At 44.3% G+C, this 16088-nt stretch overlaps 1 protein-coding gene across 2 annotated transcripts in view; it reads left to right on the forward strand.

Annotated features, from left to right (window-relative positions):
- The first annotated feature begins 216 nt into the window (after positions 1-216).
- Positions 217-16088, forward strand: part of NCK1 (NCK adaptor protein 1) — a 167014-nt gene continuing 151142 nt past the window's right edge. The window contains exon 1 of one of the 2 annotated variants that reach the window (XM_068280404.1): positions 217-547. The gene's annotated coding sequence lies outside the window, so the exon portion shown is untranslated. The remainder of the gene's footprint in view (positions 548-16088) is intronic. The other variant, XM_068280402.1, reaches the window with a different exon arrangement.

Below are 16088 nucleotides of genomic sequence, written 5' to 3' on the forward strand. Positions count from 1 at the left end.
AGTTTCACAAACACAGCCACTGCAATGCAAGTCTCCGGGGCAGGCAGGAAACACCACTTCCACATCCCAGCAACTTCATCACCGCGGGTAAGCCGTGCCAGACCAGTACAGCACGCATGCGCAGTAGTCACCGTGACGTCACCCCCTCCTTCACTCAGCGCCAAAGGAATATGCATTTCAGGGCGTGGTCAACGCATGGAGCCCTGCAACGTCACCACCAGACAGCACTGACAAGCCTCGCTATTCCCTCGGTGACAGGGCGCACCTGCTGTCTATTATAGTAACCTCGCCTTCTCACGTTACCGCGAGCGCCCCATACCTAACCCCAGCTAGGCGAAGTAATACCGAGAAGCCGAGTCCGGGCGTGGCTTCTCGTTGGGCGTGGCTGATGCTTGGGCGGGGTCTGGGGAATTCGGATGCTGCTGGCTGAGCTTGCCGGGGTGGGCGGAGCGAGGCGGGTTCCGCTGTCTCTCTGGTCGGGTGAGCAGGGAGCTCCGGGTGGTGTGTGGCCGGGTGAGGAGGCGCGCGGTGTACGGAGGCCGCAAAGGTGAGTGCCCTGCCGGTGATGACGTGAGAGAGGCTGGCTGCGGTGTGTTAACGAGTGTGAGGCCTGCGAGGCTGGCAGCCCCCCCTGTCTGCAGGAGCTGCTCAGACTACAGCAGTGTGCTCTGGAGACAGGGGGGCTATATAGACATTTATTCATATATTCTTCCCCACATGGCTGTAATTATCACACAGGCAGAGGATAGAGGGTTCAGCCCTGAAGAGGAGACCTCCTAGTCTGTATGATTACATTTGTGGCAGACACTGGATCATACAATTGATCTTCTTTCTTACCTGTGTGTTATTGTCACCTATAATGTCTTCATGTGTATTGTGATTTTTTTTAATTTTCTAAAGTTCTAAGTCATCTTTGTTACATTTTTGATAAGGGGAATGTAAATATATTTGAGAAAAATAACTCCCAACAATGCTTCTTGTGGTTCTTCTTGGTACTAAGTCTATTTTAGGGGACCCAGTAGAAAATCTCATAGGGAAATTACACTAGTGTAATTGGGTGGACAGCACCCTCTTGAACTGCTAGGTTTCTGATAGGTTGTAGTAAACGTAAGTTCTTAGTACTTGACCAATCACAATGCTTCGTGCTGTAGAGGGTGTGTTGTGATTGGAGATTTGTTCCTGTAAAGGGCTTCTGTGGAGGGTTTAAAAACCCTAAAAATGACATTTACCTGGGGCTACTATCTGCCCCCTGCAGCTGTCATGTCCCGCGCCGCTGGTCCTGGTCTAATTCGTGTAACTAGGCGAATACTGCGTGCTCCCGCTTGCATCTCTGGGAGGTAACTGCGCAGACGCAGTATGAGAAGACCTTGTACTGTACCTGTGCAGTAAGCTCCCGGAGTCGGGAGTGAGCAAGTGCGCGGCCGTGACTGTGCAGCCGCAGTTCTATTAGAAGCATAATTAGACCTGGACCGGCGGCGGGGAACAGAGGATCGTAGGAGGACGGCGCAGGACATGACAACTGCAGGGGGCCGATAGAAGCCCCAGGTGAGTGTCAGGTTTTTTTTTTTTTAAACCCTCCACAGATCCACTTTAAAGTCAGGGGTGTCCAAAAGTTTTTAGGCCTCGGGCCATATCACCGTTCTTGAGTGCTTAGGGGGGGGGGGGGGCGCAAACTAGCAAGGTTAAACACAATTTTTGCTGACTGCCATTGGGTACGCTATACCAGTGACATTTTGTCAAATAAAACCTTTCCAGGGGAAATAACCCATACACCATGTGGCACAGTGCCACAGAGGCAGCTGCTAATAAGAGTGGCTTCTGGCCTCTGTATGCGGCACTGCACCTATGACCTACAGGATGCTTGAAATTAACTGTAGAGAGCTTTGGGGGCCACCAGAAATGTCACGGTGGACCACATTTGGACATGCCTGCCTTAAATAGACCAGCACCCACTACTTTAACTAAAGTCACTGTTATAAGACTTCTGCAAAACTTCCGCTTGGGAAGGGGTTCAGTCCTTTTCCAGTGTTCCAGATACCCCTGTCCTCAGACATATCTTTTTTTTTGGGGGGGGGGGGGTTGCACCCTATTGGAACATCTCCAAGCAACCTGGGGAGAGCAGTTTCTCATGGGATGCTGAGCTGCACACTTGTTGGGTATTTCATGCTGCCAGCCACAAGTGTCTTTCAGGTGCAATTAGGCCAAATGGTAGCTTTTGTAACCCCACACTTGTCATTGTTTGACATGTAGTGGGATACCCAACAGCAAAAAAATAAAAAGCAGCATGGCCAAACTGAGGTTTACTGTCCACTTGGGAACAAACTATTTTCAGTGTAATAATTATGTGGTGTTAAGGCAGAGTACAGTAATCCAGAGAAACCTGGCACATTAGACTGCTCTGACATCAGTAATCGCATTCGTTGCAGATTAGTCTTCTTTCACAACCCTTCTAAGTAAGTATAGTGCCAGTCCACATGGGTGGCTAAAGGGGCATTGTACTCAAGGATTTTAATTTTTGCTCTATGTATAGTATTACTGGCAAACATTTTTCAGCTTGGTTACTTTATGTACATTTATAACACAAACATTCCACAGTGCTTCCAAAAGAAACTACAAAATAAGAGTCAACCTTCTCTGTGAGTCAACACATTATTTCACAAGGTTCTCTGGGCAACAAATTATACCCACAGCAAAGTGGGAAATACAGAGAGTGCTCTTTCTACAGGTGCAAGTTAAAGGTTACCCGAGGTGACGTGAAATGAGACAGACGTGTATGTACAGTGCCTAGCACACAAATAACTATGCTGTGTTCCTTTTTTTTTTCTCTGCCTGAAAGAGTTAAACATAAGGTATGTAAGTGGCAGTTCCTGTCTGAGTCAGGACTGGGTCAGACTACAGTGTGACCCTCACGGATTAGAAATTACAACTATAAAATACTTTCGTAGCAGAAAATGGCTTCTGAGAGCAGGAAAGAGATAAAGGGTCAATAGTTCATAGATTTTAGCTCTGGCATACTTCAATGAATATGTCATTGAGCAAAAACGATAACACAGTAAAAACTTAAATAGATTAAAATATAAAATAAAACTGTAATATCTTAAAAAGTCATTTTTAGGAAAAGGATAGATACAATTGTTTGTTTCATTCTTTTATTTTCACCTCGGGTGTCCTTTAAAGGGAAGGTCTGGGAAGAAAATAAATCAAAAATCTACTTATCTGGGGCTTCCTCCAGCCCCTGGCAGCCGTCCTGTAACCTCGCCGCAGCTCCGGTGGCACCCGGTCCCCTCTGGTGCAGATGCCGACCTTGCCAGATCGGTATCTGCTTGCGCTCCAGAATCGCACTGACGTCATCCGGATTGTACTGCGCAGACGCAGAGTTACTGCGCAGTACAGTCCGGATAAAGTCAGCGCAAATCTGAGAGCCGCTGGTGCGTGCGCAGTAGGAATCTTGCATCGGAGGGGAGACCAGGCCACCGGTGGCTGGATGAAACCCCAGGTAAGCGGATTTTTTTGTGCTTTTCAGATGTGTCCTTTTACAGAGCAATTTCAGCTTACTGTCAGTTTTGGAAATTGGTAATGGATAGAATTTTCAATAACGTTCAGCCTGGTACACATCATGCAATTTCCCATTAGATGGATTGAATAGATAATTTCCTACAGGTCCGATCTGATTTCCGATAGTTTTTCTCAAGGCTGTGGAGTTGGTACAAAAATCTTCCAACTCCTCAGTTTATGAAACCACCAACTCCAGTTACCCAAAATTACTACGACTCCACAGCCCTGGTTTTTCAGATTGATTTGCATAGAAGTGATCAGAAAAACGATTGGAAATCTGATCGGATCTGTCTTAAAGCGGACCCAAACCAAACATTTTTTTTAATTGAAAATATTTAGTTGCACCACTCTGACACATACAAAGATAAATAAACACTCCTTCAAACCTATGGGCATTTCAGTGCATGCTTTTCACCCTTCTCTTTTCATAACTAGGGTTATACTGGGGGCAGCCATTAGCAAATCCTCCATTGCTGTACACCACAGTTTGCTGGATTTTGTCCGGCAATTTGAAAGGAAGGAAGGGGTTCTCACAATAAATGTAAAATATTTTATATTTGTCATCATGCAACCGAAAAAAGGCTGCTATTTATTATTATAATTTAGAAAATAGATTTTATTTCTGAAATCTTGTATTTTTAATTTGGGTCCACTTTAAATTATCCATCGACCCATCTATGTGATGGAAAATTGCGTGGTGTGTACCAGGCATTAGATTGCACATTGACCTGTACAGCATCAATCTATGCTGGTGGCATTTTTGTTTTCTTCAACTTTGCGGCTACCAAGCTGTAACTGAACAGCCGATCCACCAGATATCTACTGACATTCAGTCACCATTCAAATGCCATGATCTCCATACATAACACTGTTCTACATAATGCAAATGATCTAAAAGTGAGAAGGCGTATACAGGCACAAGTACTGATGCCCGCTCTCAATCCCTAGAAAGACAATACATAGCTGGGTGCTGTAAAGATGCATTACTAGCCTACAGGGGGATGCAGATATCTTTTTTACATGCACAGTGTCCGGGAAAAACAGTGCAGTCCAAGTGGTAACTGGCCCTTAATATCCATCGTACTGAAAGAAACTTAGTGGGTACAGTTCGAATGACCTGGGCAGTACCCCAAAATCAGTAGATATCATATCAAATGCTTTTGAAACGTAGGTCTTTTCCTTGAAACAAGCAAGCACTTGTGTGTGTGCCCACTTCTCAACCCTGTTCAATTATTTACCATATTAACATTCTGAGATTGTGTCAGAGACTTTTTCAGAATGCATTGTTTTAGAATGCATTGTACTTCTTAGCACATGAGGTAGTTTGAACTGGGCCGTGGCGGATGATAGACGTGCTGGATCTTTAGGGCCCATTCACACTTAAATGCGAAAACGTTTTGCACAGGTGATTTTACTGCGATTAGCTCAGTAAAATCATTGTAAACTTCTGCGATTCCCAACTATCGCGATGGGCACTTGTTTCAAGCACTGTACCACGATCGCTTGAGATTCGCCGCAAAATACTGCAGGCAACACATTTTGCGATTGCCGTTATTCGCGGAATGCCCGCAATCACGGCAGTGAGATCACTGCCATTGTTATAATTGCGCCAACACTTTAAAATGCACAGGCACTTCGGCAATTATCGGAAATCGCCTGCTAATCGCTGTAGTGAGAACGGGGCCCTTAGCGATGCCCGGGCACAGCTCAATCACATTGTTCTCCTATCTTCTCCGGTCGCTGAAATCTGCTCCTCCGCATACTGCTTGTTCTCTGTCTGCCCCCTGTATGGCAGCAGGAGTGTCGCTAGCCTGGAGGCTGATGACGCTTCTGTACAGTGTCAGCAGTGCTCAGTTGCCCAAGGGATCATTTACCACTCCCGTCCGGCGACAGAGATCCCCATGGAGCTCCCTGGTGTGTACGGGACTTTATCTTAGTTTCTATTAAGAAGTTGGGTGACACTGTACTTAAAAGTGTGAGCTTGTTACCCAGGTTAGGTGATCTCTACTGCACTGGAAGATTTACTCAACATGTCCCCCATGAAACGAAGTGGCGTTTCTATAGTTTTTTTTTTTTTTTTTTATGGATTTCTTGTGAAATCTATTAATCGATTTACAGTGTGTCGTAGGAATAAGGAAGGTCGTAGGAATAAATCCCTCTCTGATCAGATTTTGGCCATTGATTAATGCATGGCCACTTTTATGTGTTTGGAAACCAGTAAATTGTATCAGATGCGCTCACCTGGTCTACAATCAAGGAAACCGGCAACTAAGGGTAGCCATACATCTAGCGATGATGGGCAGATTGGTCCAAGAGACAAATCTCTCTCTAATCAAATCTGAATAGAGAGAGATCCGTTGGCTGCCCATACACCACTGGCTGAATTCCGTTCAGTTTCCTGCTGAAATTGATCAGGAATTGGCCTTGTGACGCCACATCCGACCGCCTAGCCACCCGACGCTATCCCCCTAATGTTAAATGTCCCCCCAGTGCAGGTGATACATTACCTGTCTGCGGCCTCCGCTTCTCCTTTCCAGGCTCCGGGCGCATTCCATTCTCCATACACACGTGCCACATGTTTGCCTAGTAATGTGGCCGCTTGCAGGATCAGAGTCCAGGAGTCGGAGTAATTTTTGTTACCCGGAGTCGGTGGTTTCATAAACTGAGGAGTCGGATGATTTTTGTACCAAATCAACAGCCCTGGTTAGTATTAGACTAAGGAGTCGGAATCGAGGAGTCAGAGACATTTGGGTACCCAGAGTCGGAGTTGTAGACGGAGTCGGTAGTTTCGTAAACTGAGGAGTTGGAGTCGGATGAGTTTTGTACTGACTCCACAGCCCTGCCCGCGTGTGTGATGTCTGACGTGACACACGTGCCCTTACTAGACAGCCACATGGGGCACACGTGTATAGAGAACGGAGTGCGCCCTGAGCCAGCGGAGGACAAGCAGTGGCCGCAGACAAGTAATGCATCACCTGCACGGGGGGAGGGGGATTTAACATTAGGGGGGGGTAGTGCTCGGGGTTTCGCTGTGTTTGTCGCTCGTCCCGATATCGCACACCGTTACTGCCATGCACCCGATCAAGCAAGTCGGCCCTAAATCTTGCAGCATGTATGATCCACTAATGCGACCAATTTTGGCCCGATTTTCATCCGATTCTAATAATCGGATGGTTGATTGGCGGCCAAGTCGCCTGATGTATGACTACCTTAATTGTGTTGCTTATTTCCGGAATCTGGTTATAGTGAGCTCTGATATTGTAAACTCAGTCCCAGGTCACAGCAATGTGTCTGTATGGATACACCATGTGTGACTGGTATAGTGGTCAGGTCCCGGGGACGTTTATAATAAGGGGATTTTACTATGCACTTTGCAGGTGTCAGTAGGTTTATAAATGTTCGGATCATCCCTTAATCTTTCCATCCTTCAGTTCCTTGTAGTTCGGTATGCGCAGCACGTGATTCATTTTCAGCTTTTTCTTTCCTTATGACCCATGTTTACATTGACAGTTAAGGATGCCTTGCAAATCCTTCTAGTGTAATTTTCTTAAATATAGTTTAACTTGTACTTCCGTCACGTAGCGTACATACCAGACTTGTAATGCTAACTGTAAATGTTTCCATTTGTTAGCAGAGATTCCCATTTGTGATTTTTGAGCCCTGTGAGAGTAGCAATTGTCCTCTCCCTAATTCCTGCATAATTTCAGACCGGCCATACTGTACTCGGAAGGGAACAGTATTGCCCTTTTTTTCCCAGTAACTTAAATCCTTATTTTTCCCCTCACATTGGTTGTCGTCTAAAGTTTTACATAGCATGTGTGTCTCAAGTACACCTGAAGTGAGAGGGCTATTGAGGCTGCCATATTTATTTGATTTTAAACAATTTTAGTTTCTAGGCAGGTTTGCAGAGTGGATGCAGTAGTGTCTGAATTGCATACCTTTTCAGGCTTGTTGTGTGTTGAAAGCGAACAGGATTAAGGTGCCCATCAACATCTACCAGTTTTGCAGGCCAATCGACCATCTAGTTAGACGATTTTATTGAATCGGATGACATTAGTGCTGCAGTAAGCATGCTGGATCGTTGATGCGACCGATCTTGTGCTGAAATTGGTCGATTGGACATGTTGGAAAGATCCCAGTCAAATACTTTATCATGTGCATGGCGCTAACGGACACTACCTGGGCGCACCGTCCTCAAGTGTTAAGTGTATTTTGTGATAAGTTCAGGAACGTACAGTAATAAATTATTCCGGATTCCCATTTTTACCTTAAATATCCTGGTTTCTGTGTCAGAAATGATTTTTATACACATGTATTGCTGTATGTAACCCTGCACTCCTAGCGACGTTTAGCCAAAGCTATGATGTCACGTATCTCTTTGATCCAGGGCACTCTAAGAGATCATGGGATGCTCGCTTCAGAGAAGAAAAAAACATTCCACAGTGATTAAACTTGCCAGCAGTAAAGCTGCTGGCATCTCATACATTGAATAATGTAAATTAGGATGAGGTAAGATTTTAGATTGGGCAAACATTGACTACATTTCTAAATACTCGCTTTTCCTCAGGTGTACACCTGAGGAAGATAGAGTAGCCCGAAAACGTTTGTGTACTGTTGTGTGCAATATAGGGTATATTGCCAAGCAAGAGTGCTTCCCTCGTCTGTTTGTTTGAATCCATAGTTCTTGTGTGGAGTGGTGAACCACAAGGGGTAAGCACAGGCAGCCTGGTGGAAAGTTCCCCTGGAAGGAGGTCGAGGAAGGGTCATCTATTGTGCAAGTACTTTTCTAAATGAATAATGTAAAATAAATATATAAATATATATATATATATATATATATATATATATATATATATATATATATATATATATATATATATATATATATATATATATATATATATATATATTCCTTGTGGTGTATGGTAGACTGTAATAAAGTATTTGTTTAATAAGGAACTTTTTTTTAAAGGACACCTGAATTGTGAGAGAGGGATAGGGAGGCTGCCATATTTAATTCCTGTTAACCCCTGCTAATCTCTTTGGTATCAGTACTGTCTGAATCATGCATGCAGGTAATCCAGCCAGACTTCAATCAGAGCACCTGATCTGAGTGCTTCTAAACGGATTAGAGGCAGAGGATCAGCAGAATAGCCAGGTAACTAGTACTGTTTAAATAATTCCAACCTTCATATCTCTCTCACTTCAGGTGTCTTTTAGGCCTGGGAGCCACTAGAGCACTTTTTTGAGTGCTTTTGGAGCTCTGACATTCGCCGGCACTTTCAGAAAAGTTTTGCTAATGTAAGTCTAGAGTATTGAGCCCACCGATTGGGGCAATTGTAGAACATGCAATATTTTGGGAGTGTATTGGGCTCAATACAATAATTACACAAAGTGCTAGCGATGATGCTTTGGGATGTAAAGTGGGTCCCTGGCCTAAAAGACATGGCAAGCCGAAGAATTTGCTGCAAGTAAAACTGCTGGTGAACCTGAGACTTTTCTGTTTCTGACTGGATTGTACAGTTCTTAGTGTGAACAGCAGATGAATGCACTCAGGGGGCATAATTAAATGAGCAGGTAAGAAAACCTGTTCTGATAACTACTGTTCTGCTGGCATCGACTTGTTCTGTACAGGTTACTAATGCATGGCTGGGCACGTGAAATAAAGAGGTTTGAAACAGTACATTAATTGTATGTAAAATACATAATACTTGCATATTACCGCCTTTCTTTACCTCACACAAATACCTTCTGCTGTGGAGCACATCCATTGCCGCTGAGCCGGAAGTGAGGTGAACCGCAGCATTGTTTAACCTGTAGTTCTATGCGGGTTCTTAAAGGAACCCAAAGTGAGAGGAATAGGATGGCTGCCATCTTTATTCTCTTATTAAATATTGCAGGTGCTGTGTCTGTCTATGCGGCTCAACAGCTTATTATTATTATTATTATTATTATTATTTATATAGTGCTGACATCTTCCGCAGCACTGTCTTTCATAGGGACTTACAATCTAATCCCTACCATAGTCATGTGTCTGTATATATCGTATAATGTATGTCGTGTAGTCTAGGGCTAATTTTAAGGGAAAGCCTATGAACTCATCTGTATGTTTTTGGGATGTGGGAGGAAACCGGAGTGCCTGAAGGAAACCCACACAGACACTAGGGGTGGGGGGCATACAAACTCTGTGCAGGTAGTGAACTGGTCAGGATACGAACCGGGGACTCAGCGCTGCAAGACCAGAGGGTACTTATCCGTTAGCCGGGCGCATCCTTTAGGTGGCGACAAAACTCCTCGAGTTACATCTTTCCCTACTATCCATGTCGGCCTGGAGGGGGTATAGTAATTAGCGCCACCTGCTGGATGCGCCCGGCTAACGGATAAGTACCGACAAGAGTACTAACCACTATGCTTGTGCAGTGCGGTTTGAAGAAGTGTGCAGTAGGGACTTTTTTTTTTTTTTTTTTTTTTTATCAGCTTGTTCTGCGGAGTTCTGGGCATGCACTTGAAAGAATCCTCTTAATTTATTAAATTGGAGGCCCAAGATGTCCTCAGCCATGCCTCCTACACACATCAAATGTTGAAGGTAGGAAGAGGACCATGTGAGCAAACTCTGTGCTAAAGTACAGCCCCGCTGGTTCAAAGGATATGTTATACAAACCTATCTTGTGAACCAGTGGACCCTGTGCAGTGCAGAGAAATTAAAAGTTGCACTTACTTGGTGCTTCCTCCAGCCCCCCTTAGTCCGCTAGATCCTTTGGTGTCCTCTGCATCCCCTCTGTGGTCTTGCTGGCGGCTCTGTTAAGCTGGCGACTTCGGATGAAGTCGTGGGTTACTGTACCTGCATGGCCCTTCCATGTTCCCAACACTATCTCTCGCGCCCGTCACTGTAAGCCTTGTGCGCATGTGCAGGGCTGGAGGAGGCTCTAGGTAAGTGCAGATGTTCATTTCTCTGCACTGCTTAGGGTCCCTTTATTCACTGAGGAACTGCATATCTCTCTGAGCGTTTAAGCAGGGTGATGGACATATGTTTGCATGGTTTATTATTGTGTTGCGAGATTTTAAAATGAAGATTTGTATAGTCTTAATGTATGCAGGTTGGTGCTTGTTTTGGGTCACACTATGCATGCGAGTAATCATGTATCACAGGACAAAGACTACACACGATAAATAGTGATGGTCATGTTTAGGAGAACTCATGAAGCATATGATTTTTTGATCAGCTGATAATTTGCCAAGCTCTGATTTGCTGTGAGCACATGACTAGCAAATCAGAGACTTGCATATCTATCAGGGCTGTGGAGTCGGGCAATTTTGGGTGCCCGGAGTCGGGAAAAAATGCTCCGACTCCTAATGAATTTGTAACTGTAATTAAAATAGAAAATATGATAAAATGTTCTATTTCTCAGATAATAGTCATTAAAAATAATGTATATATACAGTAATAGCTATGCTTAGTCCACAAAAATGAAATAAACCAATCAAAATTAGTTACTTGTGCTGCTTCAATAAAGCAGTCCCCGTATTTTTAAGGTCAGATATACATATCTGATTGTGACTGTATATATGATGTGTACACAGGAATCTCTTATATATACTAAATAACATCTATGCTGTAAGAATAAAGCCTGATGTGTAGCTGTGTCACTAATAGAGATGGTCAACGAGATGGAAATAATTCCGCATTGATGCTGATTTATGCAAATGTATGCACTCCCTTTGCTGATCAAATCAAATAATTTGATATGTTATTAAAATTTGGTTTGGTGACTACAAATTAAAGGGTAACTGAGACGGATGAAAAGTAAAGTTGTATACATACCTGGGGCTTCCTCCAGCCCCCTTCAGGCTAATCAGTCTCTTGCTGTCCTCCACCACCCGGATCTTTTGCTATGAGTCCTGGTAATTCAGTCAGTCAGCGCAGTCCGGCCGCATGCCGCTCCCACAGCCAGGAACATTCTGCACCTGTGCAATAGTGCTGCACAGGTGCAGTATGCTCCTGGCGGCGGAGTGTGTGCATGCGCACTACGCCTGACTGCCTCAAGTACCTGGACTCATAGCAGAAGATCCAGGTGGTGGAGGAGGACAACGAGGGACTGATTATCCTGAAGGCGGCTGGAGGAAGCCCCAGGTATGTATAAAACTTTAATTTCATCTGTCTCAGGTTTACTTTGTTACACAGTAGTACTATACTCTACATATGCACTCCCCACAGACCTGCAGGGAATCCACTGAGAATGCTGTGCACATTGAACACAGAGGTGTTGTCTGTTTACAATCTCCTCATTCCCCTGCAGAGTACCTGCACATCATTCTTACATGTACCCACACTTACATTGCCTAGGGCCTGATAGATGTTCTTTGTTCCGGTTTGTACCTTTTACAAGTACTCTTACCAAGGACTAGTTTTAGTCTAAAGGGAATAAATATAGTAGTCTACATATCCTTCTCACTTCAGTTGTCTTGTAAAATTCCTAAGCGTTGGCAGTTAAGAGACGAATTTCATGTTACATACTTTTAATCAACAAAATTGTAATATGCAAATTAGAGGAGTCGGAGTCGTGGAGTCGGAGTCGGTGGAATCCTAAACTGAGGAGTCGGAGTCGGTGGATGTTTGGACAGACTCCACAACCCTGATATCTATCACATGCTTCTCCATGAGTTCTCCTAGACATTGCCATCACTATTGATAAATCAAGCCCTGCACAGTATGCATGTGTGTCTGGTGAAATACCTTGAGTTGCATTTGTTACAGCAGCTACCTGTTTGGTGACCTAACAGAGTGTGGCGGTCGCACCAGTGCACATCTGTGTGTGTACCAAGCTATAAAGTGAAGTAGGTCAGCTTGCCAATCCTATGACTACACTGAAAACTATGCATAAGTATCATAACCTAAAACATGTAGATGCAGAATGTGCCTTGCATTGCTGACACATACCTTTCATACAGCTTGGAATGTGTAAAATGAGGAACAGGTACCGTATATTACTGCAAAACATTTGAGTGTAACGGTAAAACCTCGTCCTCTTTGGTTTAGCAATGGATTAGCTGTGTTGTTTCTTTACAGGAAATCTGAAGTGATTGGGTTTTACTATGGGTACTTTCACACTATACCCATACTGAGAAATAGGATTGTAACACCACAGTGTTTAAAAAAACAAAAACATTGCCAGTTGCCATTGTAATTTGTTGCATACAGTGGAATATAAAGCCTATAGAATTATACTTACACCACAGCCGTTATCATGCTTGTGGGCCAGTAATGCACAGCATGCTGCACGTTATTCGTAAGGAAATTGTCACCCTGCAAATGGACCAGTATGGAAGTGCCACTGGGATATAATTGAATTATGATTATATTTACCTTTAGGCTAGTTACACACCAGGATGTTGCGTTTAGGGGACGTTATAGGGCATATAACGTGCCCCTAACGCAACGCCTGGTGCTCTCTGGTGTGGACGTCGGAGTGAGCCGCGTTGTGCAGATCACTCTGGCGTCCGTGATGCGTACTCTTGGACGCATGCGGCATCACGTGGTCCCGCCCGGCCAATCGCCGCACAGAGCGGCCGCTCCAGGAAGTAAGCACTGCACGTCACTGAGTGCAGTGAATATTAATTAGCCATGTGCCCGGCCGCTCTCCCCTCCTCCCCAACATGACTTAGAATGTGCAAACAATCTAACGCGGCTTAGCCGCGTAGAACGCACAGCATGCAGCACTTTGCTTCGTTACAATGTAACGCAATGTGGGCAGTGTGAACAGCCCACTTGTGTTACATTGCTGTGCGTTGGGGGAGCATTACAGGCTGCACTAACATGCGCCTGTAACGTCCCTGTGTGCAAGAAGCCTTAGGGTGGTAAGACCTCAAGGCCGGTTTCACATTACAAACTGGTGGTAGCATTGCGGCAGGCGTATTGCACCAGCAGAAGCAGGCCTTCAGGAGGAACACAACGTTAGTACGTGGTGTTCCTTGTCTGGCCACCAGCCAAGCAGGAAGTGACACAGGATATGCAGAAGTGCATGGAAGCGTATTGTAAAAGTACGCTTCCGCGCATGCGCGCCACAACGTTAAATTTATTTAAAAAAAAACCTTGCCGCCATAGACTAACATGACTTTCAGACCGACGCAGGTCACCGCGGGTGACACAGTAACGCAGCTCTTCACTAGCGTTTAGATTAGGGACTTCCGGCGCAGTGTACCGCAACGTGGGAAGTATGAACTTTCCCATAGGGTTTAATTAGGCTGCAGTAGCAGTTTGGCAATTTTCCGCACCGCGCCAGTGTGAAAGAACCCATAAGGTAAATATTACTTAAAACAAAGTCTAATATTTTTACGTTCAGTTCATTTTAAGACTTGATTCCAAACATCAGCCATGACAAATCTGCCTTGCTGAGCTGAAAAACCAACAGAAGGAATGACTTTGAACTTTTCAGCATTAAAAGCAATTTCTTACTCAGATAACACTTTTATGGTTCTATTTACTTTTCAGGAAACAAACGGAATTCACAAGTAGTTAATCGAGCTTATTTGCATAAATGTTTGTGCCTGTACCTGTAAGTATAAAAGTGTACCGGTAAGAAAGAAAAAAAAAAAAAAGTGCCCCAGGGGAGTACTTATCTCGAGATGGGATCCAGTGCTGGGACCCCCGAAGATCTGCTTGTCGGCATATGCGCAGCGACTATTGGTTTTCTGTTTGGAGGTCCCAGTACAGGATCGGGCTGGCTGAGGAGGGGGGAAGCCTCTTTAGGATCCAGAGGCTTCTCCCTCCTGAGTTAATTCCCTTTGAGGGGCAGTTTTTTTCCTTGCAGGTTTACTTTAACACTTGCTGTACTGGAAACAGGAATGGACTTCAGACAATTTCATAGTCGGGCTAGTTCGGAAAGTCCCACAATGCATTGCAGGAGTCTGACAGCCACAGTCATGACTCATAAAGGCAAATGCATTGTGGGACTTGTAGTTCCGTAACTGCTGGAGGGCCGAGTTTGCCCATGCCTGATCTAGAGTGATCCAGTGCTGGATTAGTGTGCTTCAGAAGGATCTTGGAAGCTTCTGGACTATCCAAAGGCTTCCCACTAATGAGGGAAGTACCGTATATCTATTTTTTTTTTCTCTGTTCAGGATTGATTTAAATGTCGAACTGAACATATAGCTCTAGTTTGGGTAACAGCAGGGCATATATACTGGGGACACCAAAGTTTCCATAAAAAAAATAAATGCTAACTTTGTACAAGGCTGGGCCCCATCATACTAGATTAGTGTGCAAGTGCTCTCTCCAGGTTTGCAGCCCAGGCCCCAAGGTGATAGCTCTGACTTTTAAAAGCACACCTGAACTGAGTATTTGGGGCTGACATGTGTATTTCCCTTTAAACAATGCAGATTGCTGGGCTGCCATGCTGATCATCTGCCTCTAATACTGCTCATACATACGGTACCTACCAACAATCTGTCCAACTAGCTTCCAAACTTGTCTGTTGGAGGATAAGCTGGGTGTGTGTACAGCTGGGAAACAACCAGATGACCACTGATAACAGATTGTTTGCCAGATCCAACCTGTGGATCAATCTGACTATCAGGCAGGTTTGAATGTGTGTACAAGTCTTTTGATGAACTTTGTTTTTTAATGCAGACATGTTGTGCAGTTTGTCATTTAGCATGCACACATAGTATTTACGGTAAGTGAGTTGGTTGTTTGGCATGTATGTACTTGTCAGGTAAACAATTTGTTGTGTGGTTGGTCATGTTGTGCAGTTGATTGTGAATTAAGTTGGACGTGTGTATGAGCCTTTAGCCATAGATCGTGAACAAGCATGCTAGTCAGGTGTTTCTGAATGTGTTTTTGTCATGCATGTTTCAGGTGTCTGAGTCAAACTACTGTATCCGACGATCAGCAGGACTGCCAGGCAACTGGTATAGTTTAAAAGGAAATAAATATGGCATCTTCCATTTTCTTCTGAGTTCAGTTGTCCTTTAAAGAGAATCTGTACTCTAATATTCTTAGAATAAAAAGCATACCATTCTATTCATTATTTTCTCCTGTGCCCCTCTGTGCTGTTTCTGCCACTCTCTGCTGTAATCCTGGCTTGTAATTAACAGTTTTAGGCAGTGTTTACAAACAAACTAACCAGCTTCTAATAGGCTCAGCTAAGCATAGTGTGTGAGTCATTCAGAGTATGCAGGGGGCCTGCAGAGGGTGTGTATCGCTTCTACCAATCACAAGCAGCCCTGCACATTCCACACAATCAAGCTTTAGCCCGACAAACAGGACAGAGGAAAGATACATTGATTTATTACAGAGACAGTGCAGTTAGGAAAGACTGCAGTAAGCCAGAGCAGATTAGAACAGGCATAGGAACTTATAGGATAGAAGAACTAAGGCTGAAAAATTTGTTAGAGTCTCTTTAAATGTCATAGCTAAGGGCTTGTTCACATTATGAGCGTTTACATTTTTTTTTTAAGCACCAGCGATTTTAGAAATCGCCATAAGGGGCCCTTTTCCACTTGCAATCGCTAGCGATTGCTGAATCGCAAGTGCA

The sequence above is a fragment of the Hyperolius riggenbachi genome, chromosome 4 (assembly GCF_040937935.1).
Source record: "Hyperolius riggenbachi isolate aHypRig1 chromosome 4, aHypRig1.pri, whole genome shotgun sequence".
Lineage (NCBI taxonomy): Eukaryota > Metazoa > Chordata > Amphibia > Anura > Hyperoliidae > Hyperolius > Hyperolius riggenbachi.